Raw genomic sequence first — 17,415 nt, forward strand, 5'->3', positions numbered from 1 at the left:
CTGCCAGGCCTGCCAGCAGCATCATGAGGGCAGATTCCGCAGTGTCCAAGGTATCGTCCATTGCGTGTAATATCTGTAAGGAATTGGGAGAGGGCGAGAGCCTGGCAACCAGTGGTGTCCTCCTCCCGGGGCCCCCCATTCCCCCATTGCTACCCCCTCCCCATTCATCCATTGTTACCCCCTCCCCAATCCCCCATTGCCCCCCTCCCCCATTCCCCAAATGGTCTCCCCCCTACCCCTAATCCCATGCCATCCGACTCGCCCTGTCCACGCACCTCCGGCCTCAGCGGGAGCCCCTGCCCAACGGACCCCACATCCTGTACCCCAGACATCCACACCTAACATTACCTGGACTAGGAACTGGTCCCCTCCTCGGGTGTACATGCCTACACTCTGGTGACAGAAATGTCCCTGGTGCTGGGGCCAGCCCCTGGGTGCTCGTATGTTGGCCGCTTAGTCCGTGGTGTTGCTTCCTGCAAAATTCATGCACAGTGTCCAGGCATCATGGTCTGATTGGGATGCTAGGCAATTACTCGCACATACTACATGGCACACCTACCCACAGAAATCCATTTGGGAGGTGTGAAGTGCTCACTTAACTATGATTGCCAATTCCCAATTGGCAACAACCTTCAGCCACACAGCCAGAGGACTCCACGGTCAGTGGGAGTCATGGGTAATCGGCGGGGCAGGCGACTGGGGCTGGGGAATGGGAACACACAATCCAGGGGACGGCTATCTTCCATAGCCCCCCTCCCCCAACCGAGGCCATGAGCGGCCACCGCCACCACTCGCAAATGACGGCTCACCCACCCCCTTCGGAGAACTGGGGCAGAAACCCAGTGTCCCGGGCTAATTGCCCGGGAGCGAAGATGCCTACTCACCTCCTCCAGTCCCTGCAGCAGCATTTTTAAAAAGGAGTACTGATCGGCACCTGCGTGACCACTTGCTGGGGAGGCCGTTAGATAGGTGGTCGCTCTGGTTAATTGTATGCCGATTGTGTTTAAGTGATGATTATTGGTTTGTTGCCATGCCACAGCGGGATCGTGATTTAGCCAAAGGGGGCTTGCCGGTTAGATTGCAAACCGATCGCCGCATGGTGCGGTTCGCGATTTTGGACTCTCCTGCGATCTAACGGCTTTGTCACGCTCTCGCTTAAAGGCAATGCGGCCATTAAAGTGCACCCGATGCCTCCTTGTTTTAGATGCTACAGCCCAGGGAAGAGCCACTCAGCCCATCCAGCCCATCCAGCCCTCTAAAATGTTACACGCTCCAATGGCATCACCTCTCAGATAAATGTAGTGCTCTGTTGCATCGTCAGGGTGACAGATGATTTTCAATACTTCAAATTTTAGTTAATCAAGCGTGCCTCCAACTGCATGTCCAAAATGTTGCTCTTGGTTTGGAGTTCTGTTTCTCGAGACCCAGGACTGATATGTTTTTAAAAAAAGTTAAATATGAGAGTTTGAGGGCGTCACGTGGCACAGTGGTTAGCACTAGGACTACAGCGCTGAGGATCCGGGTTTGAATCCCGGCCCTGGGTTACTGCCATGTGGAGTTTGCACATTCTCCCCATGTCTTCATGGGTTTCACCCCCATAGCCCAAAAAGATGTGCGTGTTAGGTGGATTGGCCACGCTAAATTGCCCCTTAATTGGAAAAATAATAATTGGGCACTCTAAATTTGTAAAAAACAAATATAAGAGGTTGGATGAAGTTTCTCCCTCTCTAGATGAATAGTCTGTTAGGAATTAGCAATATCTTTAGGCCAGAATGATTATTTTTAGATGACGATAGCAATACTTCGTCCGAAAAGGGGGACATGGAGAGATGAGTGGGGGAACAACAGAACAGGTACATAACACAGCCAACCAGTGCACAAAACTGTGTGGTGCTTTCCATTTAACCTTCCTTAATTAAGAGGACTGCTGACGTCCGTGAGTTCATTTGTGTCTGGAAGTAGAATAGAAGTTAATTTAGTGAACAACACCATGGGCGCGATTCTCCTGAGTTACGAAAACTTGGGAAGCTGGCGTCAAAAACGGGCGCGTTTGACGCCAGGCTCCGCCCCCCCGACCGGGAACCGATTCATCTCCCCGGTCGGGGCTAGTATCGCGCGGCCGTGAACCCCGGCATCGCGGGCTTAACGAATTTCGTTAAGCCCGCTAGCCAGAGTTAGCGACGGCTGACGTGTCAGATGAAGTCAGCCGCGCATGCGCGGATTGGACGACTCCAACCCGTGTATGCGCGGATGACGTCATCGCGCTTGTGCGTGAAACCCGCGCATGCGCGGGCCGTTATGCCCCGCAGAAGCCCCGCGGATGGATCCATCGGTGCGGCGGAGGGAGAAAGAGTGCGCGGGGTAAGTACCCGCTGCCCCCGATCGGTGCCCACCGATCGCGGGCTCATGGCACCCTTGGAGCCATGGTTCCCGAGAACAGGACTTTACGGCCATTTTTACGAACGGTCAGAGCAGGTGTGTTTTACGCTTGTAAAAACGGCCGTAAAGGCCTTGGAAATCGGCCCATCGGCCAGGAGAGAAGGAGTGTCGGGAGGCGGGCGTGGGGGGGGGGGGGGGGGGGGGGGGGGGAGAATAGCGGGAGGGCGTCGGACCAGCGTGTCCGTAAAAATTTACGCCGCCCGCTATTCTCTGAATTTTCGTGAGAGCGGAGAATTGCGCCCCATGGTTCAACAGTTTAATGAAAAATGAGAACAGCTGAAATGAATGGACACTATAAACAACTTGTTTACAGTCCTTAGGAACAGCTTTCGAGACAGAAAAAATAGAATAGATACATATGATAAAACTTTCATGATTTAGTTTGATGCCAGAGGTGGGATGTGACCAGGAGTATTAAATCGGTTAGGAGGAAAGTTTGAGATGCAGTGAGGAAAAGATGAGGTAAGAGGTTAATGGCATTGAAGGCCGAATTGTCAACCCAATGATTCGATATAGGCCGGGAGTTTTCAGCCCCTCCCCCCCGGTGTGCTTTCCGGCAGCAGAAGTGGCTCACCATTGGTCGGTGACGGGATCTTACAGGTCCTGCTGATGTCTACGCCGTTTTTCGTGGCTCACTTGTCACCCCATTGGGAAATCTGTCAGCAGGAAGGGGCACAAAGCCCCACTCAATGATTCGACATTTTGAAATGAAGAAAATTATGCAAGGGTTATTGGCAGGTGACCAAAAGGTCACCCTCATCTGCCACACAAGGATGTCGGCAAGCGCGATTACAAGTCGACCGAGTTTGGAGTTGATGCATGTTGACGTTCTTGCTTCTGAGCAGAGTGCCTCGTAACAAGCAGTCAAGGTGGCATGGAAAAGGCAGAGCACTGAAATAACACAATGTTTATAAACATCAAGCTTTGATTGACTGCTCTTGGACCACTTCAAATAGAGTTAAGTGCTGTCAATTTCTAGCTGACCATTTCAAAATCACTCAACCGTGAAGAGATGCGATTGGAAAGCACTTAATCAGGGAGCACTGGGGGGGTGGGGGGGGGGGGGGGGTTCTTTATTTAGCGGGCCTCTAGTGGGGGTCTCTAATTCAGGGGGTCTCTGGGGGGGAGGTGGGTTGGGTTACCCATGTACTGGGGTGAAGAGGAGGAACCAGAAAATCCAGGGGTGAGGGGCTGAATTGCGCTGCGGGGGAGTGGGGGGCGGGGGGCGCTGAACTGCGATGCGGGGGTGGGAGGGTGGGGGGCGCTGAACTGCGATGCGGGGGTGGGAGGGTGTGGGGCGCTGAACTGCGATGCGGGGGTGGGAGGGTGGGGGGCGCTGAACTGCGATGCGGGGGTGGGAGGGTGGGGGGCGCTGAACTGCGATGCGGGGGTGGGAGGGTGGGGGGCGCTGAACTGCGATGCGGGGGTGGGAGGGTGGGGGGCGCTGAACTGTGATGCGGGGGTGGGAGGGTGGCCAACTGCAGGGCCTCGTTATCGGGCTGCCCAGTCAAAATGGCTGCCGCTAACAATCATTGCCATTCATAAATTTGCAAGCCAAAGGATTGGGAATCGCTTCCTGATTTCAGGTGCAATTCAGCTCCGAAGGGAGAACATTGGGCTACATTCACAGTTTGGGAGACTGGGAGCAGGATTATCCGGTCCTCGTGTATCTCAGCCGCTCTCTGTTCGCTGGTGACAGGATTCTATCTTCCCGCCGCTTGTCAATGGGCTTTTCCATTGTAACCACCCCGCACCACCGTGAAACCTGCTGCCGTGAGTGCGTTGCTGGTCGGAAAATTGAATGGCAACAACTGGAGAATTGCGGCCTATGTTTCTCCCGTAGGAGGTGAATTGTAACTATCCTTTGCCATGCTGTCCGGGCATCCTGGTGTGCCTGGACCACATTGAAGTTCTGCCCAGGCGCATAGGACATGCGTCACAGCACGGTGTACCCATGTGCGTATGTCTGTAAGATCCCAGATAGGTCCTCGCTCAGCTCCTGGAAACACCAGAGGTGTAACATTTCAGGGCGATTATTATCTTGACGGCTACCAGAAGGGAGTAACCTTCTCCATAACCCCACGGTGTCAGCTGCACCACTTGTGTGTCACTGGTGAGATCTCTGTCCTGAGAGGGGCAGTGTGTTGGGGGTGGGGGGGTGCCAAAGGCCATAGTGCGTGTGTCCTTTGTTGGAGATGAGCTCGGCTATTCACCTTCTTCTACAGTCCCCAGAGCGATGTCGCACAGTCCCTGTGCTCTATGGCCACCAGCATGGAGACCCTGGTTGATAGGAGAGCGGGCCTCCAGGATTGGCAGCGCCAGGTGACGGCAGAGCCCCGAAGCTTGCTCCAGCTGCACCCCCATCCCAAGGAGTAGCCCAGGACCACCGGGCACCCGGAGGGAGGAGGAGGCGTTGGGGCCCATGCCGGTGACTCCTGAAGGGGAGACCCCAGAACATCTCAGCACTCCTGAATTCCCCCACCTGTTCCTGGTGCATCTGATGGGCAACAGGCAGAATGGGGTGGTACCACACCAGCTGTGATATCCAAAAGACAGTCGGGCCCATCCAGGCCCGGTCGCTCCAGAGTACAGCTGTCAAGGGGAACCAATGTCACAGGGCTGGGGTCGCAGCAGACCACTTCCACTCCTGATATGCCACCTGGGGGACTGCCTAGATGGTATGTTAGTGCCGTAAGGTCAGAAAGGTTAACTTTAGTTAAGTTCGCACAGGTGCAGCACATAGGTTAGCGATTGGGAACACTGAAGGGGTTGCAGGTGCCGGAGGGGTGAGGAGGGGGGACTTGGGTGCAGGGAGGGTGCACAGGGGAGGGGGTGATTAGATGGGGTGGATGTGGTTTGGGATGGGACGGTGGTGATTAGAGTGGCCCATACATAGTGGCCCTGGCGCACATGCAGTGCGGCCTCCAGTGGCTGCCCTGGCCCTATTCCCTGCCCATCCTGGTCCTCCTCCTCATCCTCCTCGTTGGATGAGGCCTGGCATTCTTTCTCCTCCTCCAGCACATCGCCCCTCTGCGGCACAATGTGAAGGACGCAGCAGGTCATCACGATGTGGAAGACCCTCCTAGCACTATATTGGAGGGGCCCTCCAGATCAGTCTGGGCACCTGAACCTCATAACATCTGCCAGGGCTGCAGCGGCTGGGCAGATGCCAACTTTTCCTAGTTGGATACCAAAATCCATTCTCTGTAGGGGGTGAAAGGCAGACGTGTTATTTCTTTTTAAATTTAGAGTACCCAATTATATTTTTTCTAATTAAGTGGCAATATAGCATGGCCAATCCACCTATCCTGCACTTCTTTGGGTTGTGGGATGAGGCCTACGTAGCCATGGGGAGAATGTGCAAACTCCAATTGAATAGTGACCCAGAACTGGGATCGAACCAAGGTATTCGGCACAGTGAGAAGACAGACATGTTAGCATGGCGATTACCCACCTGCCCAACCAGGTCCAATGGGCTACACAGTGACTCTATCCTGCACTGAAGCCCCTGTCCCCGCATGTCCGCCTCCCCCCTCATCCCAACTCTCAGCCGTTCCCCAGACACTTTGCCTTCTGCACTGCACCTCTGGCCCTATTGGTGCCCAGCACCAGGGGGGCCTCTGATCCCGGCACCCATCCCTGTTGGCAGGGTTACTGGTGCTGGCACTACCCATGCCAGTGGTGTGCTCTGCGGCCTCTGTCCTGCGTCCTCCCGTGGGGCCTACTGTGGGCATCCTCCTTGTGTGGGCCGCTTGCTACCCTGCCAATAGGGTAGCGCTTGGTTGTGGATGGGGGACAGCCTTTGGGGGGGTTGGGCACCATATGGCCACTGGGAGGTCAATGGGGTGCGCTGCAAGATGGCTGTCTTGCAAGCGCAGCAATGGTGGTCCTTGCCTGGACACTCCAGTCCCGGGGTCACCCCGACCCCATGCACCATCTCTTGGCCACCCCCCTGCTACTCTCCCCGGCCCTGGCAGGTACCCACTTGCCAGGGGAAGGACTGGCAGTCCATGGCTGTGCCTTTGGAAATATGTCCTACCACCTCTCTCTCCCTCAACAGCCATGAACCTGTTTCCTGATTTTAAATACCACAAGTGAACCTCGCCATTTGTATTTCTTCCTAGTGGAGGCAGTGCATCGCAGGAGGCCTGGAGAATGCCGGGCCGAGCTCGTTAATGATATTACTGAACAATTTGCATGCCCACGCCAGCATCTGGAGTGCGGCATGGAATGCATTCACACGCTGTCGAAGCAGCAGAGCATGGAAGTCCATGCAGAACGGCGCCGGCCTCGGTTTTCGGCTGACACGCGATTCTTGGTCCGATCGTGCTTCGCGGCACTGGTGTTGCTGGACGAAGGTCCCGCCCAATAGTTATGGATCATTGGTGGAAAATTGCATGATTAAAAATTCCACAATGAATTGCAGGTAAGAACAGTGTTCACAAAATATAACAAATAACTAACGTTGAATATGAATAAAAGCCAAATGAAATGAGGCCAGTCATATTGCTCAATCCACAAATTACAGAGGTAACTGAGTTTGCGGAAAGAATGTCAGCTTTTTCCTTTTTCTCCAGCATATTTGAAGACCACCCATCATTTAGAATGCTCCACGTGGCATTTAATGGAGCAACAGGTTTCAAATGCCAATGGTTCTGACAGAAGCAGAGATCTGTCCTTCAAATTATAATATTTTGAAGTATATGTTTCTTTATGGCTTTGGCTATATATAGGCCAGTGCAGTTGTTTTGGTCTAGTTAGTGTTAAAACAGAAGCTGCTTTTCCCTGTTAGTAAATTACTAGAGCCAGGGAAGGGGCAGGATACAGACCAGGGCTGTTTGATTTGTAGTTAAAACAAAATGTCGAAACCTTGTCCATGGATTCATCTGATCGTGCCTCACCAAAACATGTGTTATGGGCCAGGGTTTAGAGAACCCCAAAGTGTATTATGGAGTTCCCCTGACCAACAACTTTTAATAGATTGTGGTATGGGGAGCACACGGCCCACTCTACAGGTGCGGCACAGCAGAAACGGAAAAGTATTTTTTTAAGCAAAACAATGTTAATTCTATGAACTCAAGTTAACCTTTTTAAAAACATACAGTGAACAACTTAGTAACCATTAATTAATATACAACCCCCAAAGACTACAACACTAAGTAATCCTTAATAACTTCCCAAACAACATCCAGACCAAAGAAACACATTTTAACAGAAGCACATTAGGTTTACATTCACTGCTGAGAACATTTATAATTCTGAATTCACCAAAAGATCAAGAGACAGTCTATTCATGACAGAGAGATCAACAGTACACCTGCTCTCTGGCTTCAGCTCCAACACTGAAACTAAAACTAAAACACACCCTGCAGTCTGCTCAAAAACGAAAGTAAAAAGCTGACAGAGAGCCCAGCTCCACCCATACTCTGACATCACTGACAATACCCATTTCTTAAAGGTACATTTCTTAAATACCCATTTGTTAAAGGTACTCTCACACGACACACCTGCATTGGAAATGCAAGTATTGGATAAGGATGAATATTTGTTATCAAGTGACTTTAAGCACAGAATAACACATCATAACTTTGAACTTGATTGACAAATAATGCACCTAAATATATCAGACTTTTTGACAGATCTCAATTTCAGTTTTGGTTGTGTCTTGGCAATGTACAGAATAACATTGCATTACACATTGATAACTACCATTTCAGCAAGTTGACAGAAGTCATAATGTACTATTGGTGGGACTAAGACATGTGCTGGAAAATAAATGTTCAGACTATGTGGACTCATTCGTATTTTTCTGTATATATTCGAACCAAAAATATATATTTTTATCTTCTGTGTCATCCCAATTCTTACATACATTTAGCCTGTAGTTTAAGGCAGCACAGTAGCAGAGTGGTTAGCACAATTGCTTCACAGTTCCAGGGTCGCAGGTTCGATTCGCGGCTTAGGTCACTGTGTGTGCGGAGTCTGCACGCTCTCCCTGTGTCAGTGTAGGTTTCCTCCAGGTGCTCCGGTTTCCTCCCACAGTCCAAAGATGTGCAGGTTAGGTGGATTGACCATGATAAATTGCCCTCAGTGTTCAAAAAGGATGGGTTGGGTGGAGTTACGGGGAGGGTGATGTTGTGGGCTTTAGTAATCTGCCCTTTCCAAGTGTTGGCGCAGACTCGATGGGCCGAATGGCCTCCTGCTCTGTAAATTTTGTAACCTAATGAACATTTTTTTGAAACATATTTTTATTCTCACATTTTCTTCAGAATTTACACCCCACCAACAAACAGTAAACGTAACAAATACAATGACAATCCCCTTCTTAACAACAATGATCCCATCCTCCCATCACCCCCCCAAACAACGGCCCACCTGACAATATACATATCAAATAAGACAAAACCTCCCAAGGAGTAAAAAAGGAAAAAAGAAAAAAGAATCAGGAATCGCCTATGCTCACCATTGACATATATAGTCCACCCCACACCCAACCCCCTAATATTCAACGGCATCCAATCCCCGAGCGAGTACCGTGAATGGCACCCATGAATTGTAGACACCCCCCCCCCACCCCCCCAACCCACCGTCCCCCAGACTTCTTCCCTCCACTTCCTCTTGTGAACTCCTCCCCCAAATGTCGGTTCCTTCCCCCAACTTTTCACCCCGGCTCGACTCACCGAAACCTGTTCTACCAGGTTTCGATAGCCGCAGCCCCACCTCACTCCCGTTCTCTGGCCGGCTTAAACCCCCAGCGTGGAGGCCCTGCCCGGGTCCCCTTCCCCCTTGCCCGGTCCCAGAAAAACCAAGAAATCCCCTTTAGCACACAACCCCGCATACACATTCAAACCCCAAAGAACAATCATTGCAAATGAAAGTCCCAACTCGTCCCTTGTCCAAATATACAGCTTCGACTCATTTAGTACATACACCAACACGCAGTGAAAAAATAAAGTTACATGAGGCTACATCGGTACACGGCCTGCTCTCAGTCCCATTTCTCAATTCTGCCACAGTCCTTCTGCCTTCGCAAACTCCTCCGCCGCTTCTGCCGTACCAAAATAAAAGTCCTAGGATTTGTAGGTCACCCTCAACTTAGTTGGGTATACTATTCCGCATTGCACCTTGCTGATGTACAGTACCTTCTTCACCCGGCTGAAGGCAGCCCGTCTCCTCGCCAGCTCCACCGTAAAGTCCTGGTATATGCGTATACCAGCTCTAGCCCACTGCACCACCGCTTCTGCTTTGCCCAGCACAGGACCTTCTCCTTCACGCAGTACCTACGGACACACAGTTACTGCTCTTGGCGGCTCACTCGACTTTGGTATAGGCCTCCACGATCGATGAGCCCGATCCAGTTTGTATCGAGAGCGATCGTCCCCTTCCCACAATAGCTCTGCTAACATCGTGGCAAAATACTCTGTCGGCCTTGGGCCTTCCACCCCTTTGGGCAGACCCACAATCCTCAGGTTCTGCCAGCTGGATCTGTTTTCCAGGTCTTCCATTTTGGCTTGCCACCCTTGTTGGTCTCTATCACCCTCCGCAACTCCTTCCCCATCGAGGTGAGTTGATCACTGTGCTGTGATAATGCCTCTTCCACTTCCTCAATGTCTCACCTTGCTCCCGCACCTCCGCCGCTGCACTTGATACCGCCGCCCTCAACGGGGGCAATCGCCTCCTCCACCAACACTTTCAATACCGCCCCCATCTCCTTCTTCATCGCTGCCATGTGCTTTGTGAACTATTTTCCAAGTTCTACAGCCATCACCTTGGCCATTTCTTCTGCTGTGAGCAATGCGGCCTCTCCTGGTGCCCCAGCCTCCGCTTTCCTTCCAGTTCCTGTGCTGACTATTCCACTCATTGGCGGATTTTCCTTAACCCTCTTTTTTACGGCCGTTTTTGCCCCAAACTTGGACATTTCCACACCCTGTGCCTTCTTACAGCTTTTTCAGCCTCCGTTGCCCCTGGGACCAGGCATTAAAACCCCAAAATTTCTATTCCCGAATGGGAGCCCTCCAGTGTGGGGCTTCCTCCCGGCTGCCGTCACCAGAAATCTGTAACCTAAATAATACTGTTTGATTATGGAATATTTTCGTGTCTGCACAACTCCCGATACCAACTACCTTGGTAAAAGGGTGTTTGTTAGTCCTATTCATAGGGCTCATGAGGGTCTCATCGAATATACAAGCCCATGTAATGCTGTAATGTGTTTCATTACGGATATTAAGAAAAGGATTTGTGAGGAAAGTCTGCGCTGGTTCAGTGGTGTTAAGATTATAAAGATAGAAGACTGAAACAGGTGAATTAAGTATCCCATGATTATCTGCTCCCTGTTCATGAGAGTGATTGCACTCAAGATAAGTTGAATGGGGTTTGCTGATCTTTTCATCATATTCTAGGGAGTTCCTCCTTGCATTACTAAGGAGAAGCAATACCTTTGGCATATAGAACATAGAACACAGAACAGTACAGCAAAGAACAGGCCATTCGGCCTTCGATGTTGTGCCGAGCATTGTCCGAAACCAAGATCAAGCTATCCCACTCCCATGTGCTCCATGTGCCTATCCAATAACCGCTTGAAAGTTCCTAAACTGTCCGACTCCACTATCACAGCAGGCAGTCCATTCCACACCCTAACCACTCTCTGAGTAAAGAAACTACCTCGGACATCCCTCCTATATCTCCCACCCTGAATCTTATAGTTATGCCCCCTTGTAACAGCTACATCCACCCGAGGAAATAGTCTCTGAACGTCCACTCTATCTATCCCCCTCATCATCTTATAAACCTCTATTAAGTCGTCTCTCATCCTCCTCCGCTCCAAAGAGAAAAGCCCTAGCTACCTAAACCTTTCCTCATAAGACCTATCCTGGAAACCAGGCAGCATCCTGGTAAATCTCCTTTGCACCCTTTCCAATGCCTCCACATCCTTCCTGTAATGAGGTGACCAGAACTGCACACAATGCTCCAAATGTGGTCTCACCAGGGTCATGTATAGTTGCAGCATAACCCCGCGGCACTTAAACTCAAGCCCCTGTTAATAAACGCTAACACACTATAAGCCTTCTTCACGGCTCTATCCACTTGAGTGGCAACCTTCAGAGATCTGTGGACATGAACCCCAAGATCTCTCTGTTCCTCCACATTCCTCAGAACCCTGCCGTTGACCCTGCAATCCGCATTCAAACTTTTTCTACTAAAATGAATCACCTCGCACTTATCAGGGTTAAACTCCATCTGCCATTTTTTCAGCCCAGCTCTGCATCCTATCAATGTCTCGTTATCATAATAATAATAGCTTATTGTCACGAGTAGGCTTCAATGAAGTTACTGTGAAAAGCCCCTAGTCGCCACATTCCGGCGCCTGTTCGGGGAGGCTGGTATGGGAACTGAACCTGCGCTACTGGCCTTGTTCTGCCTTACAAGCCAGCTGTTTAGCCCACTGTGCTAAACCCACCCCTAATATACCAGCATATACCAAAATGGTTCAAATTTTGTGCAGACTAACGTGGTAAGTGAATACGGCAGAAGGACGGAAAATGCCTTTGAAAGTTTATAGGGAGCCAACCTAGTATCACAAAGCTGGTTGTTTAATCTGAAAAGACATGAACAAGATAAGCTTAATTTAAATAGGCAATATCCTCCGTTTCTGTCGCTCCATCAGGATTAAGATACAGATTTATTGTGCAGATAATCCACACAATCCAATGACATATTGTTGGCAGCAAACAAATTTGCGTTCATATAGTCCCTTATAAATTGCCTCCAAAATGTCACAATGAATTGCTTTGAAGTGCAGTGCCTATTTTAATATGGCTGTCATTTTGCACGTGGCATGATCCCATGAACAATAATAAGCAATCTGCCAAACTAATCTGTTTGATGGTATTAGTTTAGGGAAGAATGCTGCCCAGTACACTCAAAATATTTGCCCTGATTTCAATCAGAGAATTTTTAACAATTACTGAACCACCAAAACAGGACAGGACCTCAGTATAGCATCTCTTGCTATCGAAATACTTTGCGTTAAATTTCAAGATTTTTTAGGCAGCTTAATTTAGGAGGAATTGCGTGCAGTATATATTAAGATATGGTAATTAAATTAAATTCAACTGAATTTAGCATCTGACAATATGGATTAGGGCTCAACACATAAGGAAATAAACTTGTCAACGTATCTGCCGAGGATATTATTTCTCTTACCTACTGCAGAGGTTTTAGACAATGAAACTCATTAACACATCTCACAGAAGATTCGGAGTGGTACGCTGGTGATCTGAGCAAAACGTGCTTCCATGAAAACTGCAACCTAAGGAGATAACGGCTGGTTTAGTTGGCAGCAATGCTGGCCAACTCTTAAGCATAGAGAACTCAGCATCAAAAGAATGCCAGACACACACGGAGACAAACTTTCAATAGCTCACAAAATAATTGAGAGGCAGAGAGTGAGGGTTTAAAGGCAATGTAGAAGTGTCATAAAAATGATGCAATTAATCTACTGATAAGGGATATGTAGTGTGTGTTGTTACTTTCTACATTATGAAGAGTGTTACAAGATAGCTTAGAACTAGAATTTGAATATTATTCTGCACGTTTTTATAAATGGATATTATTTGTTTTTTTTAAAAATCACCTTGTTAATTCAGAGTTAGTTTTTCCTCACTCACGTGCTCAGCAGGGTATTTCTTCTAAGAGTACAGAATCTTGGCGTTTTTGGCAAAGCCGGCATTTATTGCCCAGTCCTGGTGGTCCTTGAGATGGTGAAGGTGAGCTTTCTTCTTAAAGGCGGCTGTCAGTGTGGGAAACGTATTCTCACAATATTATTTAGTAAAGTTGTAGGGCTTTGATCCAGGGCAATGGAGGAATGATAATTTATGCTGCAGTTGAGATGATACGAAACATGCTGGGGACCTTGGAGATGATGTCTCCTGTTGCTCCGCCCTTTGAGGTTGTGGAGGTCACGAGTTTGGCAAGTACTGTTGAAGAAATTTGGGCAAGTACATTCTGTGGATAGGACATTATGCAGCTACTGTGCACTGGTAACTGAGGTAGTGGCTGTTGGAGTTCTTTCATAAAAGGTTCGTGAAGAGCAACTATGAGATAGAACAAATGAATGGAATAGCATATGCAAGTTTACAATATCCGATAACTACAGAGCAAGAGGTTACCAGTATGACAAGATATTGGGCAGCAGCTGAGCTATGGAGTTGGCTACTGGAGATTCTGGGAATAGCGAATGTGAAAAAATATCCAGTTGCATGTTTGGAACGCTGGCATATGAACTGACATAATGCCATTGCATGGTATAGCATGTGTGTGGCATTTATGAAGTTTTACAGTCCCAAAGTGATAATTGTCAATGTCTAATGCAGTTCGTATCCTCCTCCCCATGTTGAATTGCAGCTCACGTTGATTTGTCATGCATTGCTGTGCTTTTATGCAAAATGTTATGCATCAAAAAATCTTTAAAAACTAGCTGGATATGATTTCAGCTGGTAACACTCGAGGAGGGTGACAGTAAGAGACAAAACTTTCCAAAAAAGCAGTAATAGCTTCGCAGTTAAAGCACTCGTCCACAATATTAATTCAAGGTGAAAAAAATAATTACTCTGACAATCTTCTTTTGTCTGGTCTTTCATCTGTTCTCATTCTGATGGTTGTCTGCTCGATGAAAAATCTTTCCCCACTGTTTGTTATTCTCCACTGCCCTCACTACCTATCCCACAGAGAGGTTTATGTAACAATCTTTTTTTCATACCCATTAACTAATGTCGTTATTAAAGCTTGTCAATGACACATCGTTGAAACATATCAAATCCTCAGGGAGTTTGACAAGGTAAATTCTCGGAGGCTGTTTCCCATTGTCTGCTGGATGTAACCAGGAGTCATAGGACGAGATCTCCCAACTGTTCACGCCAGCAGAATCTTCCGGTCCAGCCGGCAGTGCACCACCGCCATGGGTTTCTCTTTAGCCAGGGGTGGATTTAATGGGAAATCCCATTGACAGCGGCAAACCGCTTCTCACCTCCAAGAAACACGCCGCAGGAAGGCCGGAGAACCGCTCGTAGTATCAGGACAGGAGGCGCAATTTACCAGCTTCTTCACGCCCGATTTGGTGATGTGAAGAGGCCATTGAATCGTGTGAGAGGCCTCTCGGAAGATTCGCGATGCTGGAGACATCTCGCGAGATTCAACCAAACCTCACAGGACGTCACGATCTGGAACTTGCACTCGCCGGGCGAGATCCAGGTGTGCATATTTACATGAGCACTTACGCTCACTTAAATATGCCTGCGCCGGATTGTCCTAGCACCCGGGGCCTAACAGCCACCCATTGGAGATCTCGTCAGGGCACTGTTTAGCACTGGTTTCCATAAACATGGATCAGGTACAATGGCAACTGGTGAGATGTCCCAGGCCATTAGAGGCCCCCGGGTGGTTGGGCATTTGGCATGATGGCACCCTGGCACTCCCGCTGGCACCCGGGGATCGTAGAACTTCCATCCTGGCAGATTGGCACTGCAACCCGGGCAATCTGGCAGTGCCACCTTGGCATTGCCAGGGTTCCCAGGTGGCACTGTCTGGCTGGCAGGAGCACTGCCAGAGTGCCAGGTTGGCAGTGTCTTGTTGCCATGTTGCCCATGCCAGGGATAAGGCCCAGGATGCCTTGCCCAGGTGGGGTGAAGGGGGGGTTCATGTTGGGTGCAATGTTGGGGGGAGAGGGGAGGTTTCCGGTGGTCGTTGTGGGGTCGCGGAGAGCAGTAGAAAGATCGGGGCTGCCTTTAAAAATGGCGCCCGGATCCGCAAGTCATCTTCCTGCTCAGCTCGTCAGAGCAGGAAATGATGTAAGTGCTTCCCCATGGGGCATTCCTCGCTGAGACCAAAAAACCCCTCAAAGTGTTGTTGCATATCGGGGTCTATACGATGCTGCAGGAGCCAGGAAACATCCTGATAATCGCGTCCAATGCCGCCCAAGGAGTCAGCCATTTTGGACTGTGATGAAGAGAAATGTTGTTACACAGAGTTGTGAATCTTTGAAGTGTTTGCCCCAGAGATTTCTGGATACTGCCTCTCAACCGTGATTCAAATTGGAACCCTACACCATCACCCACCCACTGCCACTCTACCCCCTCTTACCATTTACCCTGCTCCTCACCCAACTGCCATCCTACCTCCACATCAACGCAGCTGCCACCCTATTCCCTCACCCAGGAACCTTACTTACTCACTGTAGCTCCTCAAAGTTACGGCAGCTAATGGTGTAAAAAACGGGAGTGGCCTGGTTTCTCCCCACAATCCTGCACTGTGAAGGAAGACCCTCCAGAACAGGTACACACCACAATTCGAAGGAGGCCCAGTTGGAAAGTCCAGGTGGGATTTTGCATAGTTCCATTGGAAATAAAGTAAGTAAATAAGAGCGGATTGGTAAATTAACGATGATTGCCACTTCTTGGATTTGGCCTAACTGCCCTATATTGCTTCAGGAGATAGAGATAAGGGTGCAAAAAATTTCTAAGTGTCATTTTGGCACTTGGTGTTTCCTGCCGGCTTTTTGGGTGAGACCCAGATGGGTATTCTTTTTTTAAAATAAATTTGGAGTACCTAATTATTATTTTTTTCCCAATTAAGTGGCAATTTACAATGGCCAATTGTCATTTAAGAGTACCTTTAAGAAATGGGTGTTTATTACTGCAGTGATGTCAGAAAGTGGGTGGAGCTGGGCTGTCTGTCAGCGTTTTACTTTCGTTTTAGGCTGTTTGCTGCAGGGTGTGTTTTAGTTTCTTTTTCAGAGCTGGATTGCTGCAGTCACAGCCAGAAGGTGTATTAGAGTCTCTCTCTGTAATATAAAGAATGTAAATCGATCCTTTGGTGATTTAAAACTAATAATTGCTCTCAGTAGTGACTTTAACCTGATGTGCTTCTGTTGAAAGGTTTTGTTTTAAGTCTTCTGGATGTTAAAAGACAGCTTACGGATTACATAGTATTGTATTCTTTGGGAGTTGTATTTGAATTAATGGTTGCTAAGATATTCACTGTATGTTTTAAAAAGGTTAACTTGAGTTCATAGAATAAACATTGCTTTGCTTTAAAAAATACTTTTCCATTTCTGACATACCACACCTGTAGAGTGGGCCGTGTGCTCCCCATACCACAATCTAGTAAAAGTTGTGGGTCAGGTGAACTCCATGATACACTTTGAGGTTCCCTAAACCCTGGCCCATAACACAATTCATCTATCCTGCATATCTGTGAGCTGTGGGGGTGAGACCAATGCAGACACGGGGAGAATGTGCAAACGTTCACACGGACAGTGACCCGCGGCTGGAATCGAACCCGGGTCCGAGGTGCCGTGAGGCAGCAGTGCTAACCACTGCACCACCAGATGGGTATTCATCCACACTTTGGGCTTTGGGGACTTTCTCCCCGGCCGAGCCCACACTTTGATACATAGATACATAGAGCAGAAGGAGGTCTTTTAGCCCTTCGAGCCTGCTACGCCATTCATCACGGTCGTGGCTGATCATCCAACTCAATAGCCTAATCCTGCTTTCTCCCCATAGCCTTTGATCCCATTCTCCCAAGTGCTATATCCAGCCGCCTCTTGAATATATTCAAAGTTTTAGCATCAACTACTTCCTGTGGTAATGAATGCCACAGGCTCACCACTCTTTGTGTGAAGAAATGTCTCCTTATCTCTGCCCGAAATGGTTTACCCTGAATCCTCAGACTGTGATCCCTGGTTCTGGACAGACTCATCATTGGTAACATCTACCCTGCATCTACCCTGTCTAGTCCTGTTAGAATTTTATAAGTCTCTATGAGATCCCCCCTTATTCTTCTGAACTCCAGCGAAAACAATCCCAACCCAGCCAATCTCTCCTTATATGACAGTCCCGTCATCCCTGGAATCAGTCTGGTAAACCTTCGCTGCACTCCCTGAAGAGCAAGAACATCCTTCCTCAGAGAAAGAGACCA

This window comes from Scyliorhinus canicula, chromosome 19 (assembly GCF_902713615.1).
Source record: "Scyliorhinus canicula chromosome 19, sScyCan1.1, whole genome shotgun sequence".
Taxonomy (NCBI): Eukaryota; Metazoa; Chordata; class Chondrichthyes; order Carcharhiniformes; family Scyliorhinidae; genus Scyliorhinus; species Scyliorhinus canicula.